Genomic DNA, 16,514 nt, shown 5'->3' on the forward strand with positions numbered 1-16,514 from the left:
GTATCATACTGGAAGTCCAGCTCCTCTCAGCAGCAGAGATGGGGAGAGTCTGTAGCACAATTTTGGTATGTTTGGTAAACAGATGGTAACTCTCTTTAACCAGTTGAATATCACACCCCAGTCCCAGAAAGAGTATGGATGTGAATCTTCTGTATTACCTGTAATCAGCAGGGAGATTTGTGAATGGAGGGTGTATGACTCTGAGCAGTTTATGGGAAGTGATAGCGAACTTTGTTTAATCAGGTTAGTTTCATGACCCAATCTCAGGAGAATTATGACAAGGAAAGGAATGTCCCTAGACCTACGTCTGTTCAGGGTAATGACTCGCCCATGGAGGGAGCTACCCTGGTCTCCAAGTCTGTGTTTGGCCAGCGTGACAAGGGAGAGAGTCTCTAGTCTTGGGATTGGGGGTAATAGTGACTTGTCTGTTCAGAAAAGCAGTTTATCTGCTGCAGTGGCATACTGTGGATCTCTGGCACCTGGGGCCCAAGCTTACATTTGCACCCCCTGATCCCAGGCCTCACACACCGCCCCGCACAGAGCATGAGGGGTCCCCAGCTCCCACCAGATGGCACCACCCCACAGCTGCTCCGGGGTGGGGGCAGTCTGTACCTGCGTGGGGGACACGCCACGTTCCTTGTCCTATGCTTTCTGGCACTCATGACGGCGGCAGAGCCTGAATCTGGCCAGGTGCCACCAACACCCTCCCTTGCATTTATCTGCCATGTGACGCCTGCCTCTCCTGCTCAGAGTTTCCTGCACCCCTTGCCCCCTGTGCATCGTGAAAGGCCTGGCCGGCGCCCCCCAGGCCAGTTCCCAGGGGCCTAGCCCCCTTCCAGCCCTCTTCATGTCGGTACACCACTGATCAGTTGAGGAAGAAATTCTCTACAGGTGTTTGTCTGTTAAGAAGAGCAGTTCATCTGCTGGGGGAGAGTGGGTCTCCAGGGTCTCTCTGAGGAGCAGGCAGAACGTACCTCTCACTTTACACGGATTGGGGATTTGTCAGTTGTGCCGGAGGTGGTTCTGGATTCAACTGAAACCCAGGAAGGAAATGTTCCGAAACCTGTGTCTGTTGGTGGTAACGACATTGTGACGAGCTTCAATCCAGTTAATGTCATAACAGAAAATAAGAGGGCGATATCTCCCGGGCCTGATAGGGTAACTGAACTGAATCCTGCACAGCCTCTTCTCCCCTCAGAGCCAGGAGATCCACCACCTCCTCTCTTCTCCAGACAGGAGCGGGTCTGTGGCGGGGAGCTGGCACGGTCAGCTGAGCACTTGTGTAGCATTATTTTCAAAGTCTGGATCTGCTGAGCATTACTATCCTGTCAGATTGCATGTGCTACCAGGGCATGTGAAGTTATCCAACATCGTTGAACTTGCTATTAGAACATGTTGCAAGGTGGGAAACTCCCACAAACAGCCTTTCAGGCACACATGGAGTGGCCAGCCAGCATTGATGGCTCTCTCATCCATTAAAGAATAGATTCCACTAGCAGGAATTGTTTACAGTGGAGACTTCGCTCCAGGAAACATGGTCGCAATGGGGCTGGACTGACCAAAGAGAAAGATCTCCAATTATCATGGTGAGAATGGAAAGTAGTTAAGAGTGAAAACCCAATGTAGGTAATTAGCATATATGATAATGAGTAGAGAGGTAATTAGGTGAAAGCTGTTTATGGAAGGGTATAAGAAGTAATTATTTAGACAAAGGGGGGCGCTCAATCAACACCTGACTCTGCAGGAGGTGCTGCCGGTTGGACCAGAGGATCCACTAACTCCCTGTTGGGCCCCTGAGGAAAGCCGTTCCTGTGTACAGCCTTCTGAGTACCTGCTTAGCTCTCCAGGCTTAGTGAGTATGATATATTGTAGTTCATTTTAGGCTTTGCATTTAACTAGTATATTTGTAGAAAACCTTGCACATTAAACCTTACTGATCTGCAAATTGGGTGTACCATGTCTCACTGGTATCCACACTGATCACAAAGTGTCCAGTATCAACAGATGTGTTAAGCATAAACTACAAAACATGGAACTTTGACCTGGTTGGGTTTGGATATTTTCCATTTTCTGGTGACTATGTGGCTTGAGACACTGAGGTTCTTATTGGCTCAGCTCTTAAGGGCGGAGACTTTCCAGTCAGTGTGATTACAGACAGACTGAATATCTATACAAAATTAGTACAAGTCTCAGCCCCCAGCCCTTCAGATCTTTCTTCAATCAAATCTGTAGCTGCAAGTGCCTGGTTGTCTTCGGGTATGTCTTTCTCCACGGTCATTATCAAAGTCATTAGATGACATAACAGGGTTGAGGAAGCAGCATTGGCTAGTGAATAGTGTAGAAATGAAAGATCTTGGTTTTATTATCTGCTTTGACTTTAACTCCCTGTGAGAGTTTGGGTAAGTCATTGAATCTCTCTGTGCCTCAGTTTCCCTATCTGTAATCAGGGATCATGATACTGAACTTCACCCGTAAAATCTATTTGAGAGATGAAAGCTCGTTAGAATGTTTTTCAAACAAGTTTTTAAAATTTCAAAAATGTGGCCTTTTCTCAAAAACAGAATTTTTGGTGAAAATGTTTAGATTTTTTTCAAGATTTTCCTTTTAAAAAGAAGTTATAAACTTTAAATTAAAAATGTGGGTTGCTTCTGCCAAATGGGATTTTTTTGTTTTGTTTTAAGTTTCCTTTTTTGTTGTTTGTACTGTCTCTTTTGTAACCCAGCATTAGCTTTTCAACAGAAATGTTAGATCAGTCTCCTTGCAGGCACACGGAGCAGCATTTATCTGTTGTTGTTGCTGTTAAAGTGTCCCATAGAACATCATTATTTATATTGCACTGTTAGCGTGTATTGGACTGTCTCAGGGCTACCATTCCAGTGGCAGACAGCACTCCTAAGTCAGAGCTACCACAGTGAAAGACTGAGTGGATGAGGTATAAAGAAATAAGGTCCCACGGTTACTTAGTGTAGTGTGTGTAGGAATAAGGTTGTATCCCCTTAAATACTTGTGAACCCTCTAGGGATGCTCGCTGTGTTGTGTGTTTTAGAAGACACTAGAAACCAGCCAGAGCCACAGTGTGTACGTGTCTGGCAGGGGCACCATTTCAGCACACATTCTGCTACAAAATGACTGCTGGAGGGCAGCGCGGCCATTTCTGATATTAGTAGGGTGGGGCAACTTTAACCGTGATTCCAGGGATTACTCAGACATCTGAAAAATCTAGGTATTTTGGCAAGTAATAAGTTAGAAATGTAGCTGAAAGGAGCACTGTACCTAATCCATATATAAAGATAAAAATAAACACCAATTAAAGCCATATTTTAAGTTTATTTGTAAATTTAGAACAATCAGGAGATAATACAGCAAAAAATTCCCAATCCCAAATCTGACTAGGCAGATAATAATGACAAGAGTGAGTTAGGTCACAGCAAAGGAAAGAATTTTAAGGAGTTTAATGTAGTTGGTAGCTACTTATGTGCTTTACTTTCTGCATTTCTCTAGCTCTAAGTGTAGACAATGGGCAAAAAAATCAGTTCTACTCCTTGTAATTCATGTAACTTTCAGTGTCCTAGTAAGTGCTCCAATGTTTGGGTTGCAAACACTGTCCAGGAATCTTGGTCTAAGAACCACTTTCACTCAGACACGTAGCCTTCTTAAAAAGGCTTTGGAATCTTTTTTGTATTCTATGGTTTTATAACTTTTTTTTTTTTTTTTTTAAATAAATCATTGGTGCTGGAACTAAGGGTGCTGGGGGAGGGCGGGGGGCAGTACTCCCTGGCTTGAAGTGGTTTCCATTATATACAGGGCCAGCACAGTGGCTGCATGATTTCTAAATCACCGATTCCCAATCTGGGGGTGGGACCCCTTTGGGGGGGTGCCAAACATTCCAGGGGGTCCATGAGGTTCAGTAATATTGAGGACATTTAGCCCCCCGAGGTCTGTGCCAGGCGCAGCAGCCTCCAGCTCCATGCCGGCCGCAGCAGAAGAGCAGCCCCCCACCTTCCCCTCTACAGCTCCCCCAGCCAGGCCCCTGACTGCAGAGGAGCAGTTCAGTGCTGGTGGAGGCCTGGAGCAGCCCCAGCCTATTAGTCAGAGCCTGCCTCTGTTATGCTCCCTCCCTGAGGGACAGGAAAAGGGGAGGCCACAGGAAAAGGGGTGTGTGCTGGAGGCTGTGCCAGGGAAGATTTAGCTGCTTACTCAAGTAAGAGTCATTTATTACTATTTTGTAATGTGGTCTTATTATTATCATTATATGTGTTTGTTTATGGCTGGTGGGGGGTGAGTGTTTTACCTAGTGTTAACTAGTGGGGCTTTCACTCAAAAAGGTTGGGAACCACTGCTCTAGATTATTCTTGGAGATCTTTCTGTCATGAAAGAAATGTTCAGATTATGTGCTGTAACTTGATCATCATTCACCACTAACATAAATGAGCTGATGCTAAACTACAGGGGTTAAGATGAACATTTAAATGTTAAGAGGGAAAGTAGTATTGGAGAGAAAGTCTGTGTATTAATTAACAAATGGAGGCGGTGAAATGAATGATGGCTCAAAAATAGCTGATACTAAATTTTAAAAATAATCTCTTAAAAAATCACTATCTAGAGTGTAATTAAATGATGGATGTTAGCAGCATGGATCCATAATGAACATATTTCAGCAGCCAAATCTTACAAATGGTTTATATAGGATTGGGTTTATGTGCACTGAAGGTTGGTTTTATGCAAAGAGCTATGATAAATACAAAGTTTGGAAGATGATTTCTAGTGTTTTGCTGTAAGGATTTGAGAGAGCAAACATCACTCCAATGAAATTCACCGAGGCACTCAAGTTTGAGACTGTCCCCCTCAGAAATATTAAAGAGTAAGTAGAAAAGGAGCTGAGATTACTCACCAGTTGGAAGAGAAGGACATACAGCACGGCAGAAACACAGCTACAGAATGGCTGCTTGAGGGATTAAAGAATTTTAAAAAGTTTAATGTAGTTGGTAACTACTTATTTGATTTACTTTCTGCATTTCTCTAGCTCTAAGTGTAGACAATGGGGGGAAAGCCAGTTCTACTCCTTGTAATTCATTTAACTTTCCGTTTCCTAGTAAGTGCTCCAATGTCTGGGTTGCAAACACTATAGGAATCTTGGTCTAAGAACCATTTTCAGTCAGATACATAGCCTTTTTAAGCTGTAAACTCAGATGAAAGTTACCAGACTTACACTTTCTGCTGTTCTTTTATTTCTTCAGTCTGGAGTGTATCATCCTGGAACTGCAGCTTCTCTGAACAGCAGAAATTGGGAAAGAGCCTGTCCAATTTATAACAATTTGGGTATGTGTGGTAATTACATAGTAACTATGTTTAACCAGTTTAATATTACACCCCAGTCCAAGAAAGAGTATGGATGTGGATCTCCTGTATTACCTGTAATCAACAGGGAGATTTGTGGAGAGGGGATGTATGTGTCTGCGCAGTCTATGGGAAGTGATAGTGAAACTTTGTTTAATCAGGTTATTATCATGAGCCAGTTTCAGGAGAATTATGACAAGGAAAGGAATGTTCCTAAACCTATGTGTTAAGTGTAATAACTCACCCATGGAGGGAGCTACCCTGCTCTCAAAGTCTCTGTTTGGCCAATGTGACAAGGAAGAGAGATTCCAGGGTCTGGCCCACATGTCAGCTGAGCATAGACATTCATGTTTTCCAGAGGGCATTCACTCTGACATTTAGCCACAAGGTTTTGTACCTAAGTTTCCCTTTTTTGCACAACAATCTAAGCTTGCAATGGGTTTTCTGCTGTGGAAAGTTCTAGGGTTGGTTACAGACATTAGCTGTGAAATTTTAACATCACTAGGCTTTTCAACACAAAGTGAATTTTCATTTGACAAAACAACATAACCATAAGGTTTTTCATCACATAGTGTGTTCCCTTTTTTCAAAAGATCATGCCCATTGTGCATTTTTACAGCTCTTGATATCAGCAACAAATTGGTTACAAGAGTTAAATGTACTACCAGAGTGCATTTACAAGCACTTTTGTCATGCCATGCCTTCTGTTCAGATAACTTGTCTATGTTACTTTGTTTAATAACCTTGGGCTTTTGGTGTTCTAGCCATTACTGAGGTGAAACAATAAAAGCTTTCTGCCTTTCCAGGGTTAACTTGCTTTTCTCCTTTTTGCTAACAGCTACAGCCTCCTCCTGTCAGTCAGGTAATTAGCATCAAAACAAACACTAGTTTGTTTACTAGCCTTCAAACTCTTAATTGTTAGCAATTCCAAGGCAGGACTCTGTTCTGAAGAGATATTAACCATTTTTAATAGCACGTTAGAACCAGGATTTTGATATTCATCAATCCCCAAGCTCTACTTCCACATGGAATCAGAGGTGCCTGTGTCTACTAAGAGACTAAGGCCTTGTCTACACTAGAAAGATTTGTCGACAGAAGTTTTGCCGGCATACAGCCACCGCTGTAATTAAATCGCGTTGTGTGTCTTCATTGTCTCCTGTCGGTGGAATGCATTTACACTCTCAGCTCATTTGTCGACAAAGGGAGCAGTGCACTGTGGGTAGCTATCCCACTGTGCAATTGCATGCAGGGTGCTTTGGGAAAGGTTTGCAATGCCTCACGGGACAGGCCCAGCGTCACAGGATGAAGGTTTCTGAATCCCAGCATTCCATGAGTCTCCTATTAGTTTGACAGCCACTTTTCAGCTCCCCTGTCAGCCAAGCCGACACTGCTGAGCACACACAAGAAGCCCACAGAAGCGGGGACGGGGGAGAGAGAGTGTGACAGGGAGTGAGTGCGTGATTGTGTGTGGGTGAGAGAGAGACACACACACATACAGACAGACAGACAATGTGTGTGTTTCCGGTGGAGCAGGCAGCATGGAAAGGAAGAGTTAAACACCAAGCAGCATATTTGAACCAGGCAGTTACTTCTGGTTCCTAGGAATTGAGGGGGAAGTTTTGTGATGGAAGGGCCAGGAAACACATGCTCAGGGGATTGTGGGATAGCATTGGAGGACTCTCTAGACATGAATCTAGTCACCCAGACTTGAGCTGTAGCCAGACTGCAAAACAGTGGGGCTTGGGTTCATGTCACAGCAGGACTCAGGCTTGGACCCATACCTCTGGGTGGGTCTGCAGGCCTGAGTCTCTTAAATCTTTCAGACTGAGGCCAGAAAGACCTACGTGTGTATGACCTATGAGGAAAGGTTAAAAAAAAACTCAGCTTGTTTAATTTTGAACAAAGAAGACTGAGGGTGGACTATAAGAGCCTTCTAATATGTTAAGGGCTGTTATAAATGAACCCATGTCGATGGAGGATTTTAAGAATAGGTTGCACAAAATGTGTCAGGGATGATCTAGGTTTCCTTGGTCTTGCCTCAGAATAAGTCTACAATTTGCGCTGGGGGCATGACTCCCCGCTTGACACACCTGTGCTAGCTGCTATTCAGCTAGTGCACTAATAATAGAATGTATCCCTGGCAGCCTGGGTGGTGGGAGTTGTTGTGTATTTTGTGTCTTCCTATCTAGGTTGCCATAGCAACAGAGCTTAGCTTGTTACCATAGCAATAGAGTTAGATTATTAGGGGATAGCTCAGCCAGTTCTGGCTAGTTTTAGTGTTAGTTCAATAAAGATGCTCCCCGTGTTGCATCTCGCTATGATCCTGTGCTGGTTTCTCTCTCTGAATACAAGCAATTAAAAGGAATTCAGCGTAACAGGAGTGGCTAGCTGTCCCAAGTACGTATCCATCTGAGACCCGAGGCACATACTCAGGGCGGCCAGTCCCTCTGTCTCTTGTGCCGCCACAACTACACTTCTATTTTTAGTGTGCTAACTCGATCAGCGCTAGTGCAGTTATGGCTCCTCCAGCTGGGAATCAATTCAGGGAAGTCCAATGGCCTGTGTATGCAGGAGGTCAGACTGGTTGATCACAAGGGTCCCTTCTGGCCCTGGAATCTATAAATCTGTTTGATTGCTTCCAGCTCAGTAACCCCCTTGCGGCCTGGAACCCCTTGGAACCCAGGGCAGTTACCATGAGGTCTGGGCTATGTTCTTTCCTGAGCTTCTCCTATTGCAGCCTGCTTTTCCACTACTTGTCCCTTCAACTCATTGAGGAACTTGGACCATCATACACTGTGGCATGCCAGAGACAGGGCTGCTCCTTTTGTCTCTTACCCCCAGGTCCTCGACAAAGGGTATGAGCATGCAATTCTAAATGCTTATGTCAAAAAAGAAACCACAGGTAGCCCCAATGTTGTATTATCTCCATCTTTTCATGTGGTTGGGATCTTTTCTGGCTTTGTTCATTATTTTAATAAAGCTAGTGAAGGCTTTACTTTGCCCTCAGTGTGAGTGTTCTTGTCATCCACTCCGAGACTCCGCACAAGATACTGAACTCCACAGTGTCAGTTCTGTGTAGCATGATTCTGGGGGAAGAACCTTATCACAGTCAGATCAATTAGCCATCAATGCAAACATTATTAACCTTAAAAAGGGTCAGGCAACAATATGCCCTGCTCTCTGTGTCACTGTGACATTACCCAGGGTACAATCTGGGCAGATGAGCAGCTGTGTCCCCTCAGTTCTCCAACCTGGGGTACCTCTTACACTGCCTCGACGTGAGAGTTACCACTTCTGGCCAGCTCTCACACAGCCTCCAGAATGTAAATCTCTCCCAGCTATATTGCCTGATTGAAATAGGTAGCCACTCATGAATTACATTACAGGGCAACGCCAGCGATCTCCCAGTGCCAGATTTTTCCCCAGAAATATGCATCTTTTGCTACCCACTCTCCTGGACAATACAAGCTCACGTAAAGTCTGTTATTCCATTAATAAAAAATGATATACACGAATCCTGTTCTCTCAGAAGGAGTTTCCTAAAACCTTTAATCCAAACACACTGGTTTAGATAAAACAATAAAACAAGTTAATTAACCACAGAATGAGAGATTTTAAGTGATTACAAGTAATAAGGCATAAAAAACAGAAATAGTTACAAGAAAATAAAATGCAACTGAAGCCTAACTTAACAAGCTAAATTAATTCAAAGCAAAGGTGTCTCTCATCAGATGCTACAGCAGTCTCGCTGGCTGGAATATTTTCAGCCAGGACCCCTCCCATACTCCAGTGTTTCCTCATCCTTCAGATGTTGCTGATGCCCTGGGAAATGAGAAACGGATAAGAGATGATCTGTGACCTCTGCTCTCATTTCTTATAGTTATTTTTCTCTTTGAAAATCATCTCCAGCTGAGGTGCAGGAGACAGAAAGACTAAGAGGATGGGAACCACCAGCTGTTCCTTTTCCAAGATGTAAATTTCTCACTCACACCCTTCTTCCTACCAAAGAATGGCCATTTTAGCAAGTGATGGGAACCACCAGCTGTTCCTTTTCCAAGATGTAAATTTCTCACTCACACCCTTCTTCATACCAAAGAATGGCCATTTACGCAGGGGATGGCCCATTTGATTTTGTTGACACCTGGCTGAGGTGTCAATTTGCCTTTTGTCTCTGAGGGACTGGTTTGAAGTTGCTTCCCCAGACTTGGAACATGTCTTATAGAGTAACTTTGATAACTTTACATACACACATATTTTACCAGGACAATAATGTTCAGCAGATTATGAGTTTTCAAATGATACCTCGCAAGGCAGACTTTGTACAAAATGTATCACAGTCTTGTAAAAGGGGTGAACATAAGGGTACAGACTGTTATAGTGTGTGAGATTCCAGAAGCCTGCAGGGTGGGTTGGGAGGGGATAGGGAAAGGGATAACATGAGTTCTGTATCCAGTAGCTGGGAAATGCCAGCCCTGCTGGGTGTGTGAAATTTCCAGCAGGCTGCAGCAGGAAATGGGGGCTGTGAGTCTCCCCAGTGCCCAGGGCTCTGGCTGTCTGGATGGGCAGTGACTGCACCAGCTGATACTGACTGAACTGTGGTCTCAGAGATGAATGAGCAGAGAAATGGGTGGAGAGTTACACCATCCCCTCTCCTTTCTGTTCTCTCCTAGGACGGACATGTCTAAAGCTGCACAGGAAATTACAGTCTTAGTCACTGACACGGTATTTCACTATTTTGATTTTATCTCAACTAGAGCAGAGGAGACTAAAGGGGGAACAGAAGATATGGCCATGGAGGAGTGGGAGGAAGAAGGGAAACTGGGAGCTGGAGGGGGAGAAAAAGAGTTAGGGGAGGAGGAGGGAATACAGGGTGGGGAGGGACCACAGAGGGGGCAGGAGGGAGTAGAGGGAGAAGAGAGGGTATGGGGAGGGGCATGGAAAGCTGAAGGGACAGGAGTAGGAGGGAATAGAGGGCGTGGAAGAGAACATGGGGAGCATGAGAAGAGAATAGAGGGTGGAGAGGGGGAGGATGGAATAGAGTGAGGGGAGAGGACACGGGGAGGTGGAGGAGGGATTAGGTTTGGGGGAAGGGACACATGGAGGGGAGGAGGGAATAGAGGGAGAGGACAGCACAGCACAAGGTAGAGGAAGGATTGAGTAGCTGGAAGGGAGGGGCATTGGGAAGGGGAGCAGAGAACAGAGGGAGGGGAGGGGGCACAGAGAGGGACAGGAGGAAATAGAGGGGGAGGGGATTCAGGGAGGGGCAGCAGGAACGGAGGGTGGGTGGATGGGGAAGCCGGAGAGAAGGGGTACAATGAACAAAGGCAGAGGGCGATCCAGAGGCGGCTGCTGTTACTGTGAGTATAATTGTGTCCTGTGTCCTTTCCTTTGCCGTGTAGGAAGAGGGATCAGTGGAGACAGCGTCACAGGTACGTAGCTGGTCCTGGGCTGGGATCGTGTCGTTACCAGGGGGGATGAACAGGCAGAATTAGGAGTGGGCCGGGGACACGCTAGGGCCCTGCTCATTGTTTCCAGCCCCAGCCTGGCTCCCGTATCTACCTTCCTGTCTCTCTGTTCCTACTCATCACCCCACCACAGGAAATCTCCCCTATAACCACCCCACCAACCTTTCCCCAGAGCAGCCAGCCGGGACCCCTCCCCACTGATCCCCACGGCAGGACTGGGGGTCGTGACCCCGGCTGGAGAAGCCCTGGGCTGCAGTGATCCTGGTGGGAGCTCACACCCCTGGGACGTAACACACTGTCAGCGTCTTTGAACGACCCTTCGGCCCCTGTGCTTCCTCCTGCCTTGCCAGGGCCCAGCCCCTCCTCCTCCCAGCACCCCCGCCCCACAATGGCCCTGCTGCCTGCGAGCCAGGCTGGGGGAGGGCAAAGGGAGATGCACTTGTTGGACTTTAATGCTGTGTTTCTTTGCACCAGCCCCGTGAGGAATATGATCTGCCACCAGAAAAGAATGGGTGGAACCGCCAGGTAATTAGCCCTGTGAGATGGGTGTGTGAGCAGCACCAGGGGATGCAGGGCTGGAGGGGCAGAGGATGCGGATCTGGGGCTGGCTCTTCCTTTTGTCTCCCAGCTGCTCTCCAGACTCAGCCCCAGGCTGCCTTTCTGATCTCATGCCTTCACCTAGGGCCTGATCCAGAGCTATGGGGAGTTAATGGCCAAGTCCCCTGCACCCCCGACCTCTGTTTAATGGGGAAGGGTCCTAGATAGGGGTCTGCTGAATTGTTCTCCTTTTGTTGAGTGATGCTCACAGAGCCCTGCAGAGACCCTGGGCAGAACTTGCCTGGAACTAACCGTGGCAGAGATGCCAACCCCTGGGCTACAGCCTGTGAGTGGGGCACTGCTGGACCTCTTTACCCTGGTTTACTGGGGCTGACTTCCCACCAGTGCGTCTGCTGATGGCTCACGGACAGTCTCTCCAGACTCGGTTATCACCCAGCACGACAGCAGGTGGCGACACACACCCAGCGGAGTTACCTGGAATGGTCTCTTTGGACAGCCATGGATGCGAACCCTGGCCAGTGCGCCCCTCCCCCGTCACCAAGCATCACCCCCCACAGGGATACACCCCACGCTGATACCGTCCGGTGCTGGACACAGATTTGTTCAGAACAACCTTAGTAATGGGGTCCCCTCCCTATTCTTTGTGGGGCAGGCATGCAACAGCTTTTGTTACCAGAGCTGAGATTTCTCAGACACATCCCTCAAAAACACACGGACTAAGATAAAACATTAAACAAGTTTATTAACGACAGGAAAAGAGATTTTAAGTGATTATAAGGAACAGGCTTAACGGTCGTAAGTAGTTACCAAAGAAATAAAAAGCAGATCACAGTCTAAATTCTGCGCACTAACAGGACTTGGATCTAAAAATTCTCTCGCCCTGTGAGATGGTACAAGCAGGCTACCAATCCTCAGTTCACAGGCAGTCCGCTTTCCCCGCCTGCCTGGCACAGACCCTCCCCCAGTTCAAAGTTCTTTGTCTTTCAGCCCTTTCTTCAGGTGCTGAGCTGTGGAGAGTGAAGCCAAGTCATGATAATATCAGGTCACTCTCCCGCTTTTATAGCTGTGCCCAGCTTGCTGGAACAGTCCATGCATATGACGCCTTGCTTCTCTGCCCTCCAGCCCTGCTGTCTCTGTCCCCTTTGTCTCCCAGTCCCAGTACCCTGTGCGTCCCTGCACCCTGCTCATCTCAGCACAGACACCTGACACCTTGTCCCTTTGCTCGCCCCCTCAGGGCTTTTGTTCTGCTCCCCTGCAGAGAGGCAGGGGAAGTAACTTGCTCTAGGAGTTGATGTCCAGTCACTGATCACTCCCATTGTTTTTTCTGGATGCTCCGTTGCCGTGGGTGGATTCCAGCCCAGGATCTCCTAGTGGTGCTGTGTCCTCAATATGAAGCCCTGATCTCCCATGGCCTAGGGAGAAAATTAATTATCTCCCCCCAATGGGTAGTGATGCCAGGGGACTTGGTACAGAGTCTTACGGAGAGTTCATAAATTCTCACATTTACCAAATATGCCCCTCACCCCCACAAGAGACCTGCATCCTGCAGGGTGGTGAGGAGTAAGTGGGGGACATATATCTGGGGTGCGTGATGTGTGGTAGGTACATGGGGAGGGGAGTGTCCCCTCTGTCTCCTCAATCTCCCACTGTCCCCTCTTCCCTTGGAGCCTGGGAGGAGTCTGCTGAGTGACAGGCGTTGATTGCACAGGGACCCTCACGTGCCTGTCACGTACACAGAAGAGGGAGGGGCGGCTAAGCGGGAGAAGAGACCCCTGCACCCTTATCAGCAGAACATAGAGATGTGTCTCCAGGGGACGGGGACAAGAGAACCTTTTTTTGCATTGCAGGAGAGTCCCTAGGTTTGCGTTGCCAAACACTTTCCCTTCTAAATTATAAAGGATTCCTGGGACCTTTTCTGTGAGAAACTCTCACACCTCACTTTGCCACACTCTGGCAAGACTATTGCCTTAAACTAATGACAGTGCCTTTTCTTTGTCCTGTGGAATTCCCGTCAGATTTAGCTGAATTGCAAGGTGCTAAGAATCACCCTGTCCCTCTCTCACCCGTGTTTCTCAGGGAAATGTGGGCAGCACCAAAATCACGCATTCTGGGCCCTGCCACTGAGAGCAGCTCCCTGTGTGTGCAGAGAGGGGAGGTGGCTACTGCTGGGCTGGGCTGGGCTGCCGTCCCCCTCCCCCATCCCAACCCATCCCCTGCCCTGACCCCAGTAGCCGATGCTCCCCTCTGGAAGCACCATGTGAGGAAAGAACTGGTCATGCTGTCTGCAGTGGCTCATGGTCGAGAAGACCGACCTCAGAGCAGACTGTCAAGAAGCAGGGCACAAACCCCAAACTGGTTGTGAGTTCTAGACTCCGATTTCACCAATCAAGTAACAAGCGTGAGCACCTCAGGCACCGTAACAGCCTTAACATGGAGTCTTAACAAGCCCAGTTCCCTCAGCCTCTCCTCATAAGTCTTGTGCTCCAGCCCCCTAATCATTTTGGTTGCCCTCCGCTGCACTCTCTCTAACTTGTCCACATCCTTTTTGTAGTGGGGGGCCCAAAACTGGACACAATATTCCAAATGCAGCCTCACCAATGCCCAATAGAGGGGAATAGTAATGTCCCTCGATCTGCTAGCAATGCTCTTACTAATGCAGCCCAATATACTATTAGTGTTCTTGGCAACCAGGGCACACGGCTGACTCATATTCAGCTTCTCATCCACTGTAACCCTCAGGTCCTTTTCTGCAGAACTGCTGCCTAGCTCGTCGGTCCCCAGTCTGTAGCTGTGCATGCGGTTCTTTCATACTAAGTTCAGGACTCTGCACTTGTCTTTGTTGAACCTCATCAGATTTCTTTTGGCCCAATCCTCCAGTTTGTCTAGGTCACTGTATCCTATCCCTATCTTTCAGGGTATCTACCACTCCCCACAGATTAGTGTCATCTGCAAACTTTCTGAGGGTGCAATCTATCCCATCCTCCAAATCATTAATGAAGATGTTGAACAAAACCGGCCCCAGGACTGACCCCAGGGGCACTCTGCTTGTGACCAGCTGCCAGCTAGACATGGAGCCATTGATCACTACCCGTTGAGCCTGATAATCTAGCCAGCTCTCTATCCATTTCATAGTCCATTCATCCAACCCATACTTCTTAAATTTCCTGATAAGAATACTGTGGGAGACTGTATCAAAAGCTTTGCTAAAGTCAAGGTATATCACGTCCACCACTTTCCCCCCATCCACAGAGTCAGTCACCTCTTCATAGAAGGCAATCAGGTTGGTCAGGCATGACTTGCCCTTGGTGAATCCATGTTGACTGTTCCTGATCACCTTCCTCTCTTCCAAGTGCCTTAAAATGGATTCCTTGAGGACCTGCTCCATGATTTTTCCAGGGATTGAGGTGAGGCTGAGCGGTCTGTAGTTCCCTGGATGCACTTTCTTCCCTTTCTTGAAGATGGGCACTATATTTGCCTTTTTCCAATCATCAGGGATCTTCCCCAATTGCCACGAGCTTTCAAAGATAATAGCCAATGGCTCTGAAATCACATCAGCCAATTTCCTCAGCTCCCTCGGATGCATTGCATCTGGCCCCATGGACTTGTGTATGTCTAATCTTTCTAAATAGTCCTGAACCTGTTCCTTCAGCACTGAGGGATGTTCACCTCCTCCCCATTCTGTGCTGCTCAGTGCAGGAGTCTGGGAGCTGAGCTTGTCTGTGAAGACAGAGGCAAAAAAGGCGCACACACACACACACACACACACACACACACACACACACACACACACACACACACACACACACACACACACACACACACACACACACACACACACACACACACACACAAGCAGTCCTAATATTCTGCATAAAAATATTTCAAAATGGCCACCATGCCAAAAGTCTGCATGTCGAAAAACAAGACTGTTGGGAAGGACATAAACCAAAAAGGCGGGGTGGAAATCTGTTAAAATTATAGGGTGATGAAAGGTATTGAGATCTTTACTGGAAGGGCCACATCTCCATTGGTCACAATTACCAATCTCCAAATCATTAGGAGCGTCACATGGCCACATGCTCATTAGGTTTCTGGTTTGGTGAGCATGGATGAGATTCTTAGTGAAGAAACCAAGGCACATCCCAGATTCGAAGCCTTGTCATTATGGAGTTATGGCTGAGGGGGCAGAGCAAATTAAGTAAATTACATTACCAGCAGGTAGGAATGATCCCAAAGCCAAGTGTTATAAACCCAGGAAATTAACCACCCAGGGTACGCGTAGCACAACTCAGACATGGTAAGGTCCAGGATGCAGAGACAGGGTGTGCAGAATAGATGAAAGCAGCAGGGCCTGAAAGGGAGACAGGGATCTGTGGGAGTGTGAGGGGGTGTGGGCACAGAAGGTGAAATGGCCTTTGGTATCTCTCCTTCCCTCTTGCTTCTTTCCATTAAGCCCCTTTTGAAAATCACGAGGTCCCTCAGTGTGAAGCCCAAAGGCCTAAGGGAACTAATACTGCCAATGAGGTGATGGCCATGGTACAGAGCTGGGAGACCAGGAAAGGGCCAGTCCTGATCTCTGCTTAGCCCAAAGGAGTGAAATGCAAATTGCAGCAATTAACATACACCTAAGACACAGTGGGAGCTGTCAGATCATGGAAGGGAAAGGCCCATTCCCTGCTCCAGCCGTCACTATTCAGATGACAATCCCAAACTCTCTAGAGCAGGGGTTCTCAACTGGTGGTACGCGTACCACTAGTGGTACGCGGAGGATGGCTTGGTGGTACGCGAGATGTACCTGCCGCCGCCGCCGAGTTCCCCCCCGCTGCTGCCGAAACCCCCGCCGCCGCATTCCCCCCCGCCGCCGCTGAAACCCCCGCCGCCGCCGAAAAGCAACCTGGCCGGCTCCGCATGTCTTGACGTGAGAAACCCTGCCGCCGAAATGTGGGCAACGGTGGCAAGGATTCGGCGGACGGTATTGCTCTCCGCAGTGCATTCCGCCGCCGCCACTGTTTCCCCCTTTTTTTATTCGAGTACCACTCGGGTCAGGACCAGTGGTACTTGACCTGACCTGACTGGTACTGGGGAAAAAAAGGTTGAGGGCCGCTGCTCTAGAGCCAAGGATAGAAACCTCCCTAAAAAGGAAGGCCAAAAGCC

The 16,514-nt window shown here is 47.6% G+C and overlaps 1 long non-coding RNA gene across 1 annotated transcript; it reads left to right on the forward strand.

Moving 5' to 3' along the window:
* The first annotated feature begins 2,166 nt into the window (after positions 1–2,166).
* On the forward strand, positions 2,167–12,591 carry LOC137164784 (uncharacterized). The gene is made up of 5 exons (XR_010923189.1): positions 2,167–2,256; positions 5,238–5,319; positions 10,008–10,059; positions 10,737–10,766; positions 11,277–12,591. It is a non-coding gene; the product is annotated as an uncharacterized lncRNA (long non-coding RNA).
* Positions 12,592–16,514: the final 3,923 nt, after the last annotated feature.

This window comes from Emydura macquarii, unplaced genomic scaffold (assembly GCF_026122565.2).
Source record: "Emydura macquarii macquarii isolate MOO-44397 ecotype Brisbane River unplaced genomic scaffold, CSIRO-AGI_Emac_v2 contig_2696, whole genome shotgun sequence".
NCBI classification, from domain to species: domain Eukaryota; kingdom Metazoa; phylum Chordata; order Testudines; family Chelidae; genus Emydura; species Emydura macquarii.